This window comes from Rattus norvegicus, chromosome 2 (assembly GCF_036323735.1).
Source record: "Rattus norvegicus strain BN/NHsdMcwi chromosome 2, GRCr8, whole genome shotgun sequence".
Classification (NCBI taxonomy): Eukaryota; Metazoa; Chordata; class Mammalia; order Rodentia; family Muridae; genus Rattus; species Rattus norvegicus.
Window position 1 is genome coordinate 113,933,455 of NC_086020.1, and position 17,084 is coordinate 113,950,538.

At 44.3% G+C, this 17,084-nt stretch overlaps 1 long non-coding RNA gene across 1 annotated transcript in view; it reads right to left on the reverse strand.

Moving 5' to 3' along the window:
- LOC134485893 (uncharacterized) overlaps positions 1-17,084 on the reverse strand; it is a 55,980-nt gene that overhangs the window by 36,968 nt on the left and 1,928 nt on the right. The window contains exon 2 of the long non-coding RNA XR_010064208.1: positions 15,093-15,217. This is a non-coding gene — a long non-coding RNA (uncharacterized LOC134485893). The remainder of the gene's footprint in view (positions 1-15,092; positions 15,218-17,084) is intronic.

The window sequence follows — 17,084 nt, forward strand, 5'->3', positions numbered from 1 at the left end:
GTGTGAAGTAATATAAGTGTCCAATTACATCCTCTGCACAATTTTAAGTTATCATCAATGTTCAGGGTATCTACGCTGTCCCGTTTGCTAACCACATGCCTTATGTGGCACTTGAAATGTGTCTCAAGTTGAGTTATGCTTTAAGTGTTTATCTTGAGTTGTAAAGGCTCAGCATAAATAAAATCTCAGGGATAGTTTTTTCCCCATTTTTTGATTACACACCAAAATGCTAGATTTTTTTATACAGATTGTACTAAATAAAATATATTATTAAAATTAATTACACCTGTCTATTTTTCTTTAATGTGTGGTTTGTGATAGTTCTTTTTTGGGAGAATCGTTTATTCTAACACAGTGATTTTTTTTTTTAGGTTTTTATTGATATGTACTCAGTGTACATAAGTACAGGTTTTACAAAGACGTTTTCATAAAGCTTACCATATGCTTCAACCTTATGTCCCCTTATTCCCTCCTCACTCTCATTATTTACATTCATATCCTCAAACATTCTCGCTTTCTACTTTTGCCTTTTTATACACATATGCAATTATATATATGCAATCGTTGTCTGCCCTTCATCTGCTTTGCTTTGCTTACTATGTTGAGAGTTGGTGGTGTCTGTTTCCCTGTAACTGACATGATCCAATTCTTTACAGACGAATAAAGCTCCATCGTGTACACATCCACTGTCTCTTCACTCTTCTCCTGATAGATAACCAAGCTGCTTCTATAATTTAGCTGATGGAACAGTACCACAGATGTGCAGGTGTCTCTGTGCTGTTCCAACATGGAAACAGTACACACCACAGACCGTGTGATGGTTTTGTTTTTAGCCTTTGTGGGAGCCTCTGGACTCGCTTACATAGGGGTTCACAAGTTTACATTTCTACCAGCAGTGAATAAGGTTTCTTTTTCCCTTATTTTCGTAGTCATTTGTTATACTTCATTTTTTTCCTTTTTTTTTTTTTTTTGGTTCTTTTTTTCGGAGCTGGGGACCGAACCCAGGGCCTTGCGCTTCCTAGGCAAGCGCTCTACCACTGAGCTAAATCCCCAACCCCCATTTTTTCCTTTTTATCGGATATTTTTTATTTACATTTCAAATGTTATCCCCTTTTCTGGTTTCCCATCCATAAACCCCCTATCCTATTTCCCTCCCCTTCTTCTATGAGGGTGTTCCCCCACCCATCACCCACCCCTTCCTGCCTCCTCGCCCTGACATTCCCTTATACTGGGGGGGGGGTCCAGCCTTGGCAGGACCAAGGGCTTCTCTCATTGATGCCCAACAAGGCCATCCTCTGCTACATATGCATCTGGAGCCATGGGTCTGTCCATGTGTACTCTTTGGCTGATGGTTTAGTCCCCGGAAGCTTTGGTTCATTGGTATTGTTCTTATGGGGTTGCAAACCCCTTCAGCTCCTTCAGTCCTTTGGAGGAGTTAGAGAAAGGTTTATGATATTTCTATTGGTTAGCAGGTTTTATACAGTGGATGGTGTCTTGAGAATTCTGCCTTTCCTGGGATGGGTGAGTACTTGTTCTCCTGATTTCTTGCTCTCAAGTGGGCAGGTTTAGCAATGGAGAGAACACTTGGCCAAGATTCTACAGATACAGTGGATCATTTCACCTGAGCCACTGGGTTGCTGTGTGGCCTTAGCAACAATGGTTATAATAAGAAAACATGATGGCCATTCCATAGCTTCATAGGGCAAACATTGTTCTTAGCATTAGACATATGTAAAGTTTTCACAGACTCTTAAGAGTTGGGACCTATTAATAGCTTCCTGTGAAGCAGTTAAATAAGTAGGAATAGTGATGAAAAGTGGTAAGCCTAGGACTCAACCCCCAGGCAGTCTGATTACAAACTCCTCGGTTGTTTTAAGTTATCTAAACTAGCCTGGATCCTGTGTCACTGCCTATGAAGAGGGCTAATATCTATTCTTACCGCATGGAATCATATGAAGATCAGAGGATGACATGGATGACCACAGAGTGTAGTCAGATGCTCAAGAGGGAAGATTACATTAAAAGATCCTCCCGATGGTTACTTTTTATTGTTACCTTGACACATTCCAGAACAACCTGGGAAGAGAGTGTCCATGAGAGGTTGTCTAAATCAGGGTGGTTTGACGGCCACCGATAGGAGATTGTCTTGATTACACTAATTGATGTAGGAAGACCCAGTCCTCTACAGCCAGCCCATTCAATAGGCTCAGGATAGAGTCCACGAGGCTGCCAATGAAGGCTGGTCTGATGGAGATGATTTAAGACTATTGACCGAGTCCTAGAACACGTGGGGTCCTGAACAGGGATGCTGCTGGGGCTGCAGTGGGAGGAGGGAAGGGCCTGAGGGGAATTAGTGTAGGAGGTAATCTTCTAATTCATGTAGGAGTTCTATTTCCCTTCTCCCTGCTCTGGGGAAAGGTTCTTGTCAACAAGCTTACTGTCCAAGTCCCTAGAGCCAAAATTAAGATAAAAGGTCAATGCCTAAAATCAAATCAACTCGGCTGTGACTCAGTTCTGACACCTGCATGACCACCTTGTTCCCATCAGTGCCTTTGTCCCTGCTTATGCCTAAGTCTGGGTCTCAACCTGCCCAGGGACACTCAAATCTCCTAAGGTTGGATCCATCACCAACCTTTCTCACTTCATCAGAGGTTCCTGAAGCCTTCGGCTTGGACATCTAACTGACTGTGATCCTGGTTAATCCCTCCATCTTTGTGCTGCTGGACCCTGATCATGCTATGGGAACTCAAGATGCAGATGCCTTCTTCCACCTGCTCTAATACCCAGTCTACTGCTCTACCCACTTAAAGGCCACATCCAATATCTGGGTCTGGATGAATGTACCATTCTTCCAGTTTTAGGAAAAAAATGAGACATGGTATCATGTAGCCCAGGCTGGCCTCAAATTCACTATATATCTAAGAATAGCTTTGAACTTTGAATCCTCTGGTTTCCATCACTCAAGTGCTAAGATTAGAAGTGTGCACTACCATGCCCCGCTTTATATGTTGCTGGGGATCAAACCCAGGCTTTGTGCATGCTGGATAATTCTGCTGAGGTTTTCCCCAGATCCTTTTCTCTCCTTTTCTTTTTTCATTTCCTCATCTTGGAACAAGTGAGATTTGAATTATCTCGATGGTCTGTCACAGGTCAAGTATTATATGATTCCCAAATATGATCAATGATAGCAGAGAATATCAGGTTTTACATGACAAAGTCTTGACCCACAGTTGAAGTAATTCTCAGACTAACCCTAATGGCCACATAATTTCTACATTTGGAAAAGACAAAAATCATCAGATCGCCTCAGTTTTATTCATTGTACCAATAAAACATGTTTTAGGTGCTTGTCAACCTGCTAAACATCCCATTAATGTCCTCAAAGCCTAGCATTCTCATTTTCCCCAGTGTCTCCTTTAAGAGACACTTCCCTCCATTTTCCTCAATTCTGTAAGTAAAGGCAAAATACAATCACATTCCTTTGCCATGGAGCCTGCAAAGCAGCTACCTTTAAAGAGGCCAAAACAACAAAGATGCCACTTGAGGACAAATGAGATCATGCCTGGCCCTTGTCCTTGTTTCTTCAAGTTTTGCTCTATCGGCTGTGCACAGAACCAGTTTCGGCTTCCAGCTGGCTGCGATGGCCTAGGCTCAGGGACATTTTGTGTGTTGTGCAAATCACAAGGTCCAGGTCATCATGTTTGCCAAAGTCCTTGAAAACAGAAGGTTCTGATTCCCAGGGACCCCCAAGGTGAAAAAGACCTGTAGGGTACCCAATACAGACCCTCCAATTTAAAAATAATAAAACAGGATCCAGAAATGGCAAATATTTTCTCCAACATCTATACTGTCTCCCCAGTTTGACCTGAAAATTCCATTCCGTGGGCTTCCTATCAGGGGCTTCCTTGTATGAGCATGATGATGTCATCAAGGTTCACCAGCAAAGCAGAATAGCAGCCACTGGGAACAGAGTTACTGTTCTATAGAGGACTAGTGTCCATGGATTCCAGAGCTTCATAAGCACCTATGAGAAGGCAGCTCTCAGAATTGAGAGAGAACCCCGAGGCTTGCTGGCCAACTAATGTGGCTGAACAGTTAGCCCTAGCTTCAGACTACATGTGCCCATATCAACTCTAACCCCAGAGTACACCTTCTCAAGGTGGCCATATCCCTCAATGGCATGAAAATTCCAACAACAGCACAGCCTCACCCCAAAGCTCTGTACAACCACAAGAGTGGTACCCTTGTATGGTGGGGTACTTTGCTTCTTAAGAGGTCTGAAAGCACCCTGAGGTATTGATGGGGACAACCATGGCTGATGCCAGCATGGCCCCATGCAGGGGTTGAGAATGAGTCAGCTGCAGACTGGTGTTCATTTCCCAAGGTGTCCCCAGTGACTGAGGGAACACCTCAGCCAGAACACACTTTCTTCAGCCAACTCTGACTCTTTAAAGAACAGAAAAGCAAAAGTGTGGGCCTTAGGTTCCACACAACTTTTGCTGACTCATAGGAGGAATGTGGTCATATTTATCTGTCATCTGAGGCACACAGGACCCAACACAGTAGAGACTACATGTTACACTTCCATTTCCCCATTTGTGAAGCACAAACCCAGCATCCCTCTGAACCTTACTTGGTGAGCTATCATAACTGTTATCTAAAACATCCTGCATTCTGGGTACAGCTAACTTCATTCTTACTCATAGGAGTCTTATATCATCAAGGCCTGGTATGGTGCTGGGTCTGGAGTTTTATTTTGGAGTTCTTTGTTTTGTGGCCCAACACTGCAAGCCACACTGGTCCTGGGAGAATTCTACAAATATCAACTTCTCTGCCTTTTTGATAACTGCTCAACTTGATGACCTAGGCTCAACTTCTACTCCCTAGAAAAATCTAAACTTTTTCAGTTCATACCCACAATGCATCAAGCTTAAGCCACCCTTGTCCCAGTTGACATCCATGTCCATCCTGCCTGTGAATAATGACTCCAGGGTTTTTTCCATGTCTTATTCTGAAGACTTTCCTGTTCAGGCAACAGAACATCTCTATGCCATCAGCCAGCTTGTCAAACAAAGACCAGCATCATAGTAAGGAGAAATCCCAGGTCTAATTGGGCAGAGAGATAAGATACCAGGTTGTCAACATAGCATCTCTCTGTCCTTTACTTCTCTTTGCAGACTTCTGCCACGTTTGGCAACAGAATGGTGGGCATCAGTAAGAGCAAGAGCATCACTCCCAAGGATCTGACACTGGATAGTCTCTTAGTCACTGTTCTATTTCTACGAAGAGACACCATGATCAAGGCAACTCTTACAAAAGAAAGTATTTAATTGTAGACTTGTTTATAGTTTTAGAGAGTTAGTCCATGATCATCATGGCTAGAAGCAGATAAGAAAAGCATTGGAAAAGAGTATCTGAGACCATTGCATCATAATCCACAGGAAGCAGATGAGAGAGTGAGACATTGGACCTGGTGTGGGCTTTTGAAATCTCAAAGCCCACTCTTAGTGATATACTCCTTCCCAAAAGGTCATATCCCTAATCCTTCCCAAACAGTTCCAAAAGCATTTAAATAGATGGTCCTTCAGGGCCATTCTTGTTCAAACCACCACAGTTGTAGGCCTATTCATTTAGTCTGTCTTGTTTGGGAATTGGTTCAACTCTAATTAATGTACTTCCCATTGGATTCCAGAATCTTTAATCTGTAACAAAACAATATTCCTAGTTTGCACCAAATACTTGATAATATGTATTTAGTTGAAGAGTGTTTTTATTCCCAAATACAAACACAATTTGCACACAGATGCTTGGCCACATTCTGAACATTTCCTCAGAGTAAATTACAAGCCTAAAGTGGGAGCTAGGAGACAAACTTGGAAAATAGCTTGATCTCATTCTTTGTCACTGTTGACTTGGGTAATTTGGACTTCATAAGTGCTTCTGCCCTTGAACTCATAGTCTCCCAGAGCAAGTAGGAAGGAGCTGCCAGCTCTCAGGTAAAGAGCTTTAGAATTTTACATACATACAGCTAAGTGACAGGCTACGAAGCTCAGAAAGTCAATAATCCCTGGTAGCAAGAATGATTCCATTTAAACACTGGTGAGCTCTATGGTGACCAGAGAAGCCATAGTTACTTCAGACTCCTAAGATGGCCTCAGTAAGGTAAAGCCTTCAGATATGCCTTACCCTGCCAACACCAGTGGAGACTTCTGTTTTCACTACTAAACCACATCCCAATTCCTTAGCAATTTACTTAGCTGAAACTGTGAGTGGAAAGAGACAAAGTGGCATCTTTTCAATAGCATTGAGCTGAGAGCTGGCCTCTGACTGCCAATGAGTGGATTTTTCCAGCATGTGCCTGTTACAAGCTTCTGTTAAAGGGAACACATGGAATCTCTGAGCCAGGGTTTCCTCTTACTTGGCAAATTATCATTGGCTGCTAAAAGAATCAGAATCATCAATTATGGAAGGCTTGTCTGGCAGAGGTATCAAAAAGGGAACTAATTGGTTGACAATAAATGCTCCTTGTATTTGTATGGTGTGTGTGTGTGTGTGTGTGTGTGTGTGTGTGTGTGTGTGTGTGTGTGTTGGATGGATCCACAGAGCCCTCTATCACCAGCAATCTAGTAACTATTAACCAGTATGTTCAAAAATGATCTCTCGTTTCCTGTGATTTGCAAACCTGAGACTAAAGTCTTGCAGAGGGGAAGGAGACCCCCATAATGGTTGGGAATCCTTGTTGGGAGGGAGAATCCGAGGGACTAGATGTCAAGAAGGAAGTAGTAAACAATTCCTCTCTCCAGCAAGAGTCTGAGCACGGGAATAAATCAGAACATACACAATGTAAGTAACTGAGCATGAGTAATTCAGTAAACACGGGCAGAAGGGGTCTGTGACCAAAGCAGACCAACTCATGACTTGTTCCATGTCACCTTTGCAGAGTGTCCCTCCAGTGTTAGTCTCCATCTCTTGCTCTGTAGTTGGACAGAGCTCTTTCCTCTACCTAATGATATATCGAGTTTGTATTTGCTTGTGTGTTTGTTGTTTGTATCCCCAACACAGTATCTCCAATGTCCTGGATAGAACCTAGAGCAAGTGTAACGAATAGAGATAACTTGTCTGTTCCAACAGATGAGGAATTGGAGACTCCAGGAAACAGCAGATAGAGATCAGAGACATTGCTGTATATCCTAGAACACACAGGATGCCTTTCTATTCCTTATGGACCCATTGACTTATTGAAAAATGTTAGGTTAGAAACTGTGGGGAGGGTTAAGAGCGGGGTAGGAGGCCAAGGAGAAAACTTAGGTAGACTCTAAATGATGGTATCCTTTACACATAGAGAGACAGACAGGGGTTGTTGAGGGAGGACTTAAATGCTTGCCCAGTGTTCCCCCTCTCCCTTGCTAGCTCCCGGCTATGCGATCTTTTTAAATCTACCTATCCCTAGTTATACCAACAACGAAAATAAAAAAATTCTCCTGGGGACAAAAATGCCACCAGTGTTTCCCCAAGTGGGTTCTTCAAACTCCATGGGAAACTCTTTTACCTTGTGGGAGACTCTAGACTGAAGGCTCTGGTCAGGCATGAGGTGACAACTGCCCCCTCTAGAAGTCCCTTGTCTTTCCTACTGGACTATGAGTCCTTGACCTGAGTGTGTGATGATCCTTGGGCAATACCCTTCCACACTACCTAGGGATTTCTCATGTATGGGAACAAGGATCACCCATGACATCAGTTTCTACAGTACTTGTCACCCTTCAAAGGAGAATGCCCTAACTTAGCCCCACCCCTACCCTTCAAGGAAATCAGCCATTGGTCTAAAGCTTCTGATCATCACGGGCTGCCTTAAAGCTGTAGGGGTATTAAAGCACGGCGCTAGACTGATACGGGAATGTGTGTACCTCTGGAGTTACAGGGAAGGCTTTTGAAATAAAATGCTGGAAGTCCTATCTGTTAACACAGAACGTGAATGAGAGCTAGGTAAGGAAAGAAGCAGGGTAGGGAAGGGATGGGGTGGGGTTTGGGGTTGCCAAGTGATTTGATTGGCAGTTCTGATGATACTCCCTCCAGGGCACGGGTAAGGGCTCTGGTGACTTATTTAACTTAGCCATTCTACGTAAGCCCAGCAGCCTTTGGTTTGGCTGGCTTTCTGGTTTAATATTCCACCCATCACCCAGGATGATGGATTTCACAGAGATGTTTTTCTCAAATGACCTATTCGCTCATTTCTAACGTGTCCATCACCCCCGGCTTGGATGTTAGCAAATGATATTCTGTAATTTTCTGTAAGGAACTGGATGAAGTTCCTGCGGCACTCCTAAGTAATCCTGTGGCCTGCTGCGGGTAACAATAAAGAAAGTGACGGTGCAGGGGCAGAAAGCTCAGGCCGAAGACGCCATCGCCCTGGACTCTGGAAGGACTCTGAATCCATGGCTAGATGGAGCAATCACAGGCCTGGAATCTCATGTTTAATTGCTTATTGCAACTTGGGGCTGGAAGATACTGCAGAGCACATTTAATTGATCTTAAAAATAATTTCTGAGACGAAAAGGCCTGGGAATGGAAAATTCCTTTAGAATAAATGATTGCTGCTCAACTCTAGCCTGTCTAAGCAGCAAGGATATCCTGCAGTCAGAAACCTCATCTCTATCCCTGTCAGGCTGCTGCGGGATCTCTTGGATCCCAGTTTCAAATCTTTTTTAGTTTAACATTCGATGGTCTACACAAGGATCCTAGTGACTAGAGAGTCAGCTGAGCTTCCAAGTGTACAGAGAAGGGGGAAAAATGGAAGGCAAGAACTGAACCGAGTGAGCCAATCCAATTTAAGAGGCCTCTGCTTGGTCTAGTAACCTAGGTAACAGTCGACTCCTTCGTGCAGACAAGAAGATGAACGTCTCCTTCACTCATGAGACCCAGCACACTCTCAGTCACCACAGACACTGAAACGGTACAGGGTGACACACTGCATTTAAACAGAATTCATGACACTTTCCCTCAGAGCACCCTAATTGATAAGACTGGTGTTGAGACATCAGTTAAAGACATCCACCGTGAATGGAGGTAAACCCATGCACAGGACTAGGTCCTCGAGGGTGGGAGCGTGGGACAGGGCTGATGACTTCACTGTTCCAGTGTGTCCTCTGTCCTTCAGAGCACATCTGGTATCTCAGCTTAGAAATACAGACAGAATTTCTTGGGTGCCCCTGGTCCTGCATCATGCAATGTCTCCAGGGAAAAGCCCACATACACCCGAGACCATGGACACACAAAACTCCCAAATGATCAGGAGGTCTTGGTTTCTAGTTTCTATGCTTCTACAGGAGTAGCCAAGGTGAACACTCAGAGACCCTTCATCACGGTTTCTGTGGCTGCGCCTGTGTGTAGGGATGGGTCCCTCCGGCCATGGGCTGGACAGCAACACACAGAAGAAAAGAGAGGGAAGGGAAACAGATATGCACGCATATTAAAAAGAACAATAGTTTCTGTCCATATGTATACATTCAGCCCAAGGCAATACTTACTTTACCCTCCTTGAGACCCTTAGGGAAAAGCACCCACACCCCAGTGCACTGGATTAGGAACAGATAGCAGCAAAGAACTTTAGGTTGCTACACCAACATTCTCTTCTCTACCAGTGTGTTCCAGAAAGAAACCAAAGACATATTCTACTTAGGATAATTCAAACAAGGTTAGTGTGGGCAGGTTGTGGGTAGCACAGAGCCCCTAACCTGAAAGGCTGATCATTAGACCACCTTGTAAAGCAAAGATCACGCAGAAAGGGTCACCTTGACACTGGCTGTGACCCCTCAGAAAGAACCAGCCAAATGTAATCCCACAGGAAGGAGAGCAAGAGATTCCAATCTTACTCTGCTCCACACCACACTACACACACACACACACCATACACACATCACACACACACACATACACACACATACACACACATACACACACACATACACACACACATACACACACATACACACACATACACACACATACACACACATACACACACACATACACACACACATACACACACACATACACACACATACACACACACCCCCAACAAACACATACCATACACATATCACTCATGCACACACATATACACACACCACGCCCACACACCATACCACACATATACATATACACATACACACATACACCAAACAGATACCATACACGCATCGCACAAACACAAACCACACACACACACACACACACACACACTGTACATACACACCAAACACACAGACACACACACACACCATACACACACACTGTACATACACACCAAACACACACACACACACACACACACACACACACACACGTACTATTTCTTCTGGAGTTGACTCCTCACTGACTGCAGCCACCCAAGAGTCCAAGAGTCAAGAGATGCCACTGAGGCAGCTCCTCAGGTTAGCTGACTGAAGGCGGGGAGTGGCAGGTTGAAGGTAGAGCCTGGCTCTGAAGACACATGAGGAATAGCCAGTTTATTGGGCAGGGCAGGGCAGCTGCTGTCATGGATCCATCTTTCAAAGTTGTCAAAGTCACCATCTTAGTGCTGCACTGGATTGTGGGGACACGGTGACATCACTGATATGGGCCGACAACCTCAGGGATGGAGACGGCTGGAGAGCCGGAATGGTTGTTTGGAGAGTGTGTTGCCATTGCTTTGCTTGTGACGCAGAGGTCTGTCTAAACAGAGTCAGGCAGTCCTGGAGAAAGGGGCTTTTCACTTCCACCTGTGTGGCTGCTCTTTCTGCATTAGGAGACCAGAGAAGGCTGACATGATCCGGAAGGTTCCTGGCAGCTTGCCTCTCTCCAGTGTCTGCTTTATAAAATGCTAAATTATTAAAGGTTTCTATCGCAGTGACAGACTCATAACTATAGTGTATAATAAGACTGTTTGTTATGTTTAGGGGAAAACCTACATGTCTGAAAAACACAGTACAAAAGCAGGGTGCGTCTTTTCTCTCATCAATGAAATCCGGGTGGAATGGGTTTTATTTCTGTGGTCAGTGCTGATTCACCAAGGATTCACAAATTAGTAATGAATCTTCTCATTTCTCATTTACAAATGGAATACATTAGGAAATTGCTCAGCCGCTCGGTGTGGTTTTTAATTGAAATTCACCTCTCTCTCTGGATGGGCTGAATGTTTTCCACTGCTGGGAGAGGCTGGCTGACCATGTCAGCTCCAGAGGGCTTGAAATATGCTTTATTTTCATATTAGTAACCCTTCACCTATTTAAATAGAGTCAGCAAGCTGTCACATATCTTACACACACACGTACACACTTGCACATGCACACATGCATACACATGCATATACACACACATGCATACACGTGCACATACATGCATGCACACATACACACTTACACATGCACACACATGCCCATACATGCATACACACATGCACATGTATGCACAAACACAAACATATTCACACTTACACATGTACATACATGCATACACACATATACACATAACCTTTTGGACAACTTTTAGGTAAAGAAAACAGCAGCCAATGTTAATTTATTAGCCTAATGCTGCTTCCCCATTTAATATCAAATGTACAGACCGGAAGAATTTGTTAGCTAAACATAACAAGAAAAGTGTAAATGCCTCATCATAGTAAAAAAAAAAAGTAAAATTCAACAAAACGCTGACATCGGTATGTAAATGAACAAAGGACCAACACCAAACAATGCGTTCATAAATCACATTTGCTGAACTAACATGAGGGAATACTCAGCTTTCTTTTCCCATGCTTTCATTCGATAAGTAGTTAGTCCCCATCCCTTACATGGCAGGCACCACACAAGAGCCTGGGGATACACAGATGATGGAAACACGACCTCATCCTTGGGGCCTTCCGACTTTACCCGCAGATACTTACAAACAAAATTTATGGATGCCAGGTTCGGTGAACAAAAACCAATTAAGAAAATAAAAGTACTTAAGTGCTAAAGGTGTCACAGGAATGGAGCATCCAAAAGAAAGGGTTCAGGCAAGTGTTATTTTCAATGAGGGAAGTAGGCAATATTTTAAAGATGAAAGCCAGTGCCGTAAAGCAATAGTCACTTGGACTGATGCTGTACCAATTCAGTAGTTGCTGTTTTAGGACACCATCCTGCCCTGTACGGCAGCCGTCACTTCTCCCCGTCCCCTTCTCCTCTGAGAAGGGGAAGACCCCAACCCTGGGTATCACCTCACCCTGGTCACCAAGTCACTGCAGGACTAGGTGCATCTTCTCCACCAAGGCCAGACAAAAACAGGGTACACAGACAGGCCACAGATTTAGGGACAGCCCACCCCACCCCTGCTCCAGTTGTTGGGGACCCACATGAAGACCAGGCTGCACATATGTGCATGGGGATGGGGATAGGTCCAGACCGCGTGTGCTTTTGGTTGGTGGTTCAGTCTCTGGGAGCCTCTTTGGGTCTAGTTAGTTGGTTCTGTGGAGTTTCAATTCCTTTCCGGTCCCTCAATCCTCCCCCAACTCTTCCACAAGTCTCCCCCAAGTCTTTCCAATGTTTGGCTTGGGTCTCTGAATCTGTTTCAGTCAACTACTGGGTGGAGCCTCTCAGAGGACAACCATGCTCACACTCCTGTCTGCAATATAACAGACTATCAGTAGTAGTGCCAGGGATTGGAGAATGTACGTGGGATGGGTCTCAAGACAGTCATCACTCTTTCTTTTTCCATCTTTATTAAATTGGGTATTTCTTATTTACATTACAATTGCTATTCCCTTTCCTGGTTTCCAGGCCAACATCCCCCTAGCCTCTCCCCCTCCCCTTCTATATGAGTGTTCCCCTCTCATCCTCCCCCCATTACTGCCCTCCCCCCAACAATCAGTGACAGACATCACTCTTGAAAGGTTAGCCTCCACCACCTGAAAAGACGGGCCACACCCCACCCCCACCCCAGCTCCTTGACAGCCCTCTCTGGGAGAGAAAGTTAAGAAGCAGTTTATGCTGTGGTTTCACAGTTCTTAATTTATGTTGCCTGGATCTCTCACCCCCTCTGAAGCTAGTATTTTCTTAGTTCTCAGGAAATTGCTATGGAGACTTCCTCTGGAGAGGAGCCTTCGGCCTCCCCCTTCCTATCCCTCTCATGGTGGTAATCTCTGCCTTTCCCTCCCCACTCTCCATAAGTCTCACTCTGAATGAAGGTCCTTTTCAGGCTCTAAAGAGAAGCATCACCTTCCCTTAAGGCCCCCATGCTTAGATCTTCTGTATTGCAACAGTTTCTGCCCAGTGTTCTTTCTCCCACATTGAGGCCCTGCACAAGGCGTCAAAGCTCTTTCTGCCAGTAAACCTCCTCTCTGAAGGGGACTGTATGTCAGTCATTTTGTACTCAGAATGACCAAGATGATCATTATTTCCATTATTGTCTTGTTTAGGCTAATTCAATACAGTTCAATATTAAACGTATTATTCATTAGAAGTGCTGTCATGTCATAAGATGTTCCTTAGTGCCCAGTACTCACTGAAAAACTCAATGACTTACAGTGTATCTATTTGCCGGAGCCTTCTATCATCATCAGAAAGGCCTATGTCAGCATCTGGGCTTGTGGCTCTGCAGAGAGCTTGCCTATGTACATGAAGCCCTGGATTTAGCCTCCAGTATCCTATAATCAGGGTGGCGTTGCATTCTGAAATCGAATACTTAGGAGGTAGGGGCAGGATGATTAGAAACTCAAAGTCACCCTTAGTTACAAAGCTAGTACAAGGCTACTCTGGACTACATTTAGACCCTGCTTCAAGGGAAAAAAATAGTATTTGATTTACTAAATAAAATCTCCCTGAAAACTTTGTATATGCTAAACATTAGTTATTTTAAATATGCATTGAAAAGACCTAGGGAGAAATGTATTAATATTCTAGCCATGATCACACACATAATACTTTCTCTGTATCTCACATAAAACATGTTTTATATTATTACCCTGTTTTCAAAAGAATTAAAATTACATAAAATGAAAAGTTGGAGAAAATAAAATTCTACCCAGGGCTCCTTGGTGTGGTAGTAGTTTTCCACTGGCTTGAACTCAAACATTTTCAAAAGAGGCCTGGAAGGCTGGCTTATCTCTCCAGGCCCAGCGTAATTTTGGCCCAAACCCTTGACTGTCTAGTTGCGTTTTTGAAAAGTAAAACAGAGGCTCTGGATTCATCGCCACGCTCTTTCTGGTCCCTAAATCTGTGAATCTTGATGAAGAGTGTGTGGCTCATGTCACTGATTTCAGATGCAGTCAGAGAGATACTGCACATGAATCAAGTGCAGAATGTCAGACAGGAAGAGACGTACTCAGAAAATAATGCATTTGCTCAGCTGGCCTGTGTCAAGGAAGATGAGCTGGCACATCAGGAAAGAGGAGGTGGTAGTTTCACCGCTGACTCCATTGCCTCCTCAGGCCCTTGGTTTTCATCAGTCTTTGCAAAGGAGCAAGTTTCCTAGACTATGTACCATGTGTCAGCTTGTCACAGAAAGCAATGCCTTAAAGGCGGAGCTTCCATTTCCTGCACCAACACAAGGCCTGTGGAGGTAAAAGTGGATGCTGTGCAAACCTCACAACCTGAGTTTAGTCCCTAAATCCCATGGAGAGAACAAACTCCTGAGAGTTATCCTCTGACCTCTACAAATCATGGAAACCCCATGCCGGCTGTCACTGGCCCCTCCTACGCACACATTGTAGCCACCATCATCAATCAACCTCAGCCCCTCCTGCCTGGCACACAGATACAGTGTTTCAAACTAAAGGTGCCCCTGACAAAGTCACCTACTCAGAACCGGAACGAAGCATAGCATCTCTGTAGCATTTCTTGACTAATGCAAGTCATAAGCCCAAGAGTACCCCCATATCTTCTCCCAGTTAAGCCAGTTTGGGAATGCAGTGATCAATTAAGGAAACAAAATTCTTAGGCAAGGAAGGTAGGGTATGGTCAGAGGAGCCAAAAGAGAGATGAGAGCTCACAATCAGCATGTCCAGCTTTGGATTGGATGAGGTCTGATGGGCTTCCCTAGATGGCAGAAGTTAACTAGAGATCGACAAAGTATGACTGAAGTACCTTTCCTATCAGTGGCCTTCACACATGAATCCATTTCTTTTGTTGTAAACACGTTTAGCCTTTCAAAGATCCCACCAGCTCTTCAGTAGTTCACTGGAGAGGAGCTACAGTTGCCGGCTCCTGAGCTGTTGGAAGATGCGAAGAATGGGTTACAGTGTTGCAGCACTCAGGGAGACTCAGGAAAGCCACTTCCACCCATGGCAACAGGTACTGTGGCAAGATGGCATCCCAGGGTTGGGCTGTTTTGGGTGAGCACCCACTCTACCACCAATCACGACTCTCCTCCCTTAGAGGGTTCAGGGGAACAGATACCCTCTGCAAGAAGGCAGAGACAAAGCTAAGATCTGCAAGAATACATTCCCTGGGGAATCTGTGAGCACTGAAGGTTCAGTGATGAAGATATCACTGAAATGTCCCAGGGCCACATTCCACCAACTGGGAACTTGGTTCTGCTCATGACTGAGCATCTCTGCGATGATATGAGTTCATGGGTGGAACCCATCTTTTCCCCAGCCACACACTGCCTCTGTGAGTCTCATCACTGCACTGATGTGGCTCATGGCCACACTTCTATTCCCCATCAGGGGCCTCAGTGGTCATCCACCCAGGTCAGGTACCAAAAGAAATCTCTGGATTTCTTGTCTCCTGATTCTGAATTTGGTGTTTCCTGAAACTGCAGTTTCAGCTGCCATCTTCCTTCCCCTCATCTATCACAGTCATTTCAAATGACAGCTCTGGCTTCCTTGCTGCCCAACAGTGTCACCTCCACAGCCATCATACCCTGTCACCATCCTGTACCTACACCTGCTGCCCTGAGTTTTACTTCTACCCTCCTCCGATCTGCTTCCCACACATCTGTCAAAAGCTTTTCCTGAATACACCTGGAATTTTGTTGATCATCTGCTTGAAGGCTTTCCCTGACTATCTACATCGCCCTTCAAATGAAGTCCAGCCCCCTGTTCTGGTGTTCCAGCTCTGTACAACAGGGCACTTCCATGCCTTCACAGAGGGCCACACTCGCTCTGTCCTCACAGCTCTAATCATCTCACAGGATAGTTTCTTCGATGTCTCATAGCCTTTACTCCCACTGTTCCCTCATCTCCACCATCCTTGTGTGAAGGACTCTTTTTCTACCGGCTAATTCCCATGCTCTTTGTGGGGCTCTTCCACTCCCACTACTCCTCCCGCCCCCACTTCAAGCTGCAATGTCAACATGAGCTGTCCCTGGACCATGGTTGCTATCTGTGACGGTGGTCCTGATCACTTTAGTCCTGCGATTATTTTCTGTGCTGTTTATTTGATTACTATTCTAGATTATGAACTCTAATGGAGCAGGGGTCCTGATCGTTCCCTCTGGTCTGGCATGGCACATAGCAGGTGCTTAATAAATATCTTCTGATTAAATTAACCAGTTACAGAGATGGTTAGCTATTCCTATTAAACGGTTAGGGAACCAATCTGATCAGATTCAGCCATAGTATTTTGCTCCCTCCTGTTTGTTGTACATAGTTTACCACTGCTAAAGAAGTAGAAAGGCCTGTCCCAATTTTAAGTGAGCATCTGAAGTGATTGGTCTAATAGTATTTCCTCTAGAAGGTTTGGTTGATTAGCACAGGAAATACTAATTATATTCATTTATGGTAGCTGTTCTCCATTTTATAGCCAATTACCTTGGAGCTCAGTAACATTTATGAATGTCATTAAACATGTGTCATTGCTACAAACTACAGCTCAAACATTACAACTGTACATGTATTAACACTTCAGAAAACAATGTATCAACCACACAGACTGTTAAGCCATCACAGGGGGCTATCGTTATATAAATATAGTAACAGTAATGTTTATGATTCACTTTAGACAAGGCAAGAATACAAAATTACCCTGGTGTGTAATTAAAACTATTAAAGTATGTATACAAATTTGGAACAATTACTCACCAGAAACAAGAAAGACACAGGTTGACTTTCTAGAGTTTTAAATTTGTGTCAG